General features: G+C 56.1%; 1 pseudogene; it reads right to left on the reverse strand.

Moving 5' to 3' along the window:
* Positions 1-350: 350 nt before the first annotated feature.
* LOC147962266 (secreted RxLR effector protein 161 pseudogene) lies at positions 351-1085 on the reverse strand (annotated as a pseudogene).
* Between the last annotated feature and the right edge of the window lie 3915 nt (positions 1086-5000).

Below are 5000 nucleotides of genomic sequence, written 5' to 3' on the forward strand. Positions count from 1 at the left end.
ACACGGACGAACTTGGAAGGGTATTTTGTGCTGCTGTAACTGCGCAGCTTTTCCGTTTTTTCTCTTTCCTTATTATCTGATTACAATCGCTAGTCTACCCTCCCGGTCCGGCTGCCATGATCCGCGTAGATCGCGCTGCCCCGCGATCACGTCCATAGCGAGAGTCGGGTGACCAGGAGGGAGTAACAGAAAACAGAAAGGAAACAAGGAGGGCTCGCTACATGCGCCTCCACAACCAACGTGCATGCCTGGGTCACATCCGACCTAGCTGGACCGATCATTTTAAACGGAAAACTATCTAGCCTGTAGACGTGAGCTTATGACAAAGGCTAACATTCTCCCCTCTAAGCTCAACGTCCCTTGCTGATTTCCTTGACACCAAGCTTCTGACGCAGCTCAATGAACTTCACACGCCCAAGTGCTTTTGTCAATGCATCGGCCACCTGGTCATCAGATCCCACATGATCAAGCTGCACCTCTCCATGTTCAACACAGTCTCGGATGAAATGGAACTTGACATCGATATGTTTGCTTCGATCATGATGAACGGGATTCTTCGCCAGCGCTATTGCAGACTTATTGTCAATCAAGAGCTTGAACGCACCAGCCTTTTCTCCCTTCATTTCAGCAAGCAGACGATTCAGCCATAGGCCCTGGCAAGTAGCAGATGCCGCAGCCACGTACTCTGCCTCACAGGAGCTGATTGCCACAATCTTTTGCTTTTGGGAAGCCCATGTAACAGGATTGCTGCCAAGGAAGAAAATCTGACCAGATGTGCTCTTACGATCCTCAACGTCGCCGGCATGGTCACTGTCACTATAGCCCAGCAGCTCACTTTTCCCTGAACCACGCCCATAGCAGCACCCATAGCTCAAAGTACTGCGCACGTACCTAAGTATCTGCTTCACGGCTGTCCAGTGAGTGACTGTAGGCCTTTCCATGTATCTTCTCACTATTCCAACTGCATGAGTGATGTCCGGTCTTGAGTGCACCAGGCACCTTAGGCTACCAATTATGCTGCGGTACAGAAAAGGGTCGACAAGTTTTGCATCGTCATTCTTCCTCAGTTTGAGCTGACACTCCATGGGTGTCTGACATCCATGGCACCCTTCCATTCCAGCAGCTTCAAGAATTTTCTCTGCATAGCTCCTTTGACACAGGGTTATAGAATGCCCAGATAGTAGCTCAAGAGACCGAGATCACTCATTTTGAACAGCTCTTGCATTTGATTCTTGAACTCGCCGATGGAAGTCTTGCTGGTGCCGGTGATGATGAGGTCGTCTACATACACACCCACTAGCAGAAATGAGTGTGCATCACCGCGGCGATACACGACATGCTCCAGTGGGCTGCGCGTGAACCCCAACGTGCTCATGGTCTCGTCCAGCTTCGCGTACCAGGCCCTTGGAGCTTGCTGCAGCCCGTAGAGCGCCTTCCGAAGCCGCAGAACCTGTTGCTCCTTGTCGACGGTGACGTACCCCGGCGGCTGCGCCACGTACACTTCCTCGGCGAGGTCACCATTGAGAAAGGCGAATTTTACATCCATATGGTGCACCTCCCAGCCGGAGTGCGTGGCGAGCGCGAGAAGCAGTCGCACGGTCTCCATCCGTGCCACCGGCGCAAAAACTTCCTCGAAGTCCACGCCTTCACGCTGAACATACCCTTTCGCCACCAAGCGGGCCTTGTACTTGACGATGTTGCCGTCGGGATCGCGCTTGACGCGGTACACCCACTTCAAGCCAATGGGTTTGTGGCCAGCCGGCAAGTGGGCGAGCTCCCAGGTGTTGTTCTCGCCTATGGAGTCCATCTCCGCATCCATTGCCGCCTTCCAGGCCCCGTCGCTCAGCGCCTCAGTGATGTCGTGCGGCTCCTCTGCCGTGAGCAAGCACTGGTCGGGCTCCTCCCATACAGCCTCATGTTCTGTCTCGTCGAGAACATCGGAGAGGCGCCGGTACCGTATAGGTCCGGAGTCAACGTCACACCCATCATCATGCATGGGCGGCGTGGCCCAACGCATCTCCCTCGCCGCAGCCGGCGTGCAAGGCTCTGTCCGCGACATGCCGGGCGCCGATGCGGTCGGCGTGTCGGCGGAGTTCAGCGGCGACCCCAATGGTGTTGTAGAGGGTGGTGGTGCTGCGCTCCTCGGTGCAGGTGTAGGCGAGCAGCCCGTGTCCAGCTCGTGCACACCATGGTCATTTTCATAGACCACGGTGAATGTCGTCGGTGCGGGTGGCGTGACCGCGCCCTGTGCATTCCAAGTCCATGGCCTGCTCTCCTCAAATAAAACATCACGTGTGACTTGTACCTTTTGTGTAGCCGGATTGTACACACGATAGCCTTTGGTTCCTTCCTTGTAGCCAACGAAGATCATTGGGGTTGATCGATCTGAGAGCTTAGTCACTTCAGGGCCAAGCTTCTTGACATGCGCCACACACCCAAACACACGTAGGTGCAGCACACTTGGCTTGTGGCCGTGCCAAGCCTCATACGGCGTCACCCCGTCCAAGCTGCGTGTGGGAGCTCTGTTGAGCAGCTACACTGCAGTCTTTACTGCTTCAGCCCAGAAATACGACGGCACGGCCATGCTTTTGAGCAAGCAACACGCCATCTCGACGACGGTCTGATTCCGGCATTCAACCACTCCGTTTTGCTGAGGGGAGTATGGGGTGGTCATGTAGTGTTTGATGCCCAGCTGCTCGCAGTATCCTCTGAACTCAATGGAGTTAAACTCACCGCCCCGGTCAGACCGGAATGCCCGAAGCCTGCATTTTCCCTCGTTCTCAGCCATTGCCTGCACTTTCTTGAACTTCTGATGAGCTTCATCCTTGGATTTCAGTAACTCCAACCACATGTATCGACTGTAATCATCAACTATCAGCAAGAAATACTTACTGCCCCCCGGTGTGGTTGGTGTGATTGGCCCACATAAGTCTGTATGAACAAACTCAAGGCCTTTCTCTGCTCTGTATCCGGACACTTGAGGAAAAGGGACACGGTGCTGTTTACCCAATGCACAACCATCACAGTACTCCTCGACGCGGTCAATGACCGGCATCCCACGTACCATTTCCTTAGAAGACATGGCTCGCAAAGCTCTAAAGTGCAGGTGTCCCATCCTAGCATGCCAGCGCCAGGTGACATCTTTAGTCTTGGTGAGGAGACAGGCCGGGGAGTCAATGCTCAGTACGCCCGTGTACAATCTGCTCGCCGTCCGTTTGACGCGAGCCAGGATGCGCCGGCCCGGATCTTGGATGGTCATGATCCCATCTTCAATCCCTATCCTGCATCCACCCGCATCCAACTGCCCTACTGAGATGATATTGCTGCGTAAGCTGGGAATGAAATAGACTTCAGAGAGAGCACGTTGATCACCAATCTGGCAGCGAAACACAACAGCGCCCCTGCCCTTGATAGCCACCAGAGAGCCGTCTCCAAATTTCACTGTGCCGTGTACACCTTCATCAAGTGTGGAAAACATGTTCCTATCCCCAGTCATATGGCTGGACACCCGTGTATCATAGTACCAAAGGCCATTGGGTGAAGGTACGGGAATTACTTTCTCCTCATTCAAGAACACAGCTTGGGGCACCACTAGCTCAGGTGTAGAGACGTTGGTGACCACGGCCATGAGCAGGCCCTGATCGTGTTCGTCGCGATCTTCGCGGACGAGGTTAGCCTGTTCCTTCTTCCCTTGTTCCTTTTGCTTCTCAAGCCATGACCAACAGTCCTTTTTCCAGTGTCCGACCTTGACGCAATAATGGCATTTGCCTTTCTTCTTGCCGCCTGAGCCGCCGGATCCTCCCACGCCGCCGCTGCCCGGCGCAGGTCTGCCACCGCCGCCGCCGTGAGGTTTGGGCTTCCCCGGCGACTTGTTCTTGCCGCCGCCGCTACCGGACGATGAACCGCCACCGCCGCCCAGCTTCTCCCGGGCCAGCCACTCCTCATGAGTGAGCAGGAGGCGCCCGGCGGTATGCGCGCCGTCGTCAAGGTCGTAGTGATCCTCACATGTAGAGAAGCGGCCGACTAGCTCCTCGATGGATATGGTTTTCAGATCAAGCAAGGACTCGATCGCCATGGCCATTGGGCGGTACCGACGCGGCACCACTCGGAGAAATTTCTGGACTGCCTTGTGCTCGGTGACGGGGTCGCCGTACAGCTCCAGATCGGCGACAAGGGCGGCGAGCCGCAGCCCGAAGTCCTCGACGGACTCCCCATCTGTGAAACGGAGATCCTCAAACTCCCGCCGGCGCACTTGCGCCTTGGCTTCACGGGCGCGCTCACTCCCCATCCGCATCGTCTTGATGGTCTCCCACGCCGTCTTCGCCGTGTCCTTCGCGGCCAGCACACGCATCATCTCTGGCGGAACGCCGGTGAGAATGATCTGCAGCGCGCGCCGGTCGTCGTTCTCGTCGGCGGCGGCGTCGGTCACCGCGGACCAGACGCGGGCGACCTGCAACTTGACTTGCATTACAAGCGCCCACTCCTGGTAGTTCATGCGCGTGAGCATCATGGACGCCCCCGACTCCTCTCGTACCACGCGCTCCACCACGCGGTACTCACCGCTGCCGCTGCCGGTGAGGCGCGCGAGCGGCGCCTTGGATGAAGGCGTCTTCAGCGGCAACTTCGTGCCGCTCTTGTTCTTCTTCTCCTCCTCGCTATCCGACATGGTACGCCACGGATCGGACACCGCCGGCCACCGGAGAGTGGATCGAACACCACGGCTCTGATGCCAAATGTCGTTGCCGAACGATCGAACGAGAGAGAGACGAACTAGCTTGAGGGCGAGATGAACACGGACGAACTTGGAAGGGTATTTTGTGCTGCCGTAACTGCGTAGATTTTCTGTTTTTTCTCTTTCCTTATTATCTGATTACAATCGCTAGTCTACCCTCCCGGTCCGGCCGCCATGATCCGCGTAGATCGCGCTGCCCCGCGATCACGTCCATAGCGAGAGCCGGGTGACCAGGAGGGAGTAACAGAAAACAGAAAGGAAACAAGGA

The sequence above is a fragment of the Triticum urartu genome, chromosome 7A (genome assembly GCF_056163025.1).
Source record: "Triticum urartu cultivar PI428250 chromosome 7A, HENAU_Tu73, whole genome shotgun sequence".
NCBI lineage: Eukaryota > Viridiplantae > Streptophyta > Magnoliopsida > Poales > Poaceae > Triticum > Triticum urartu.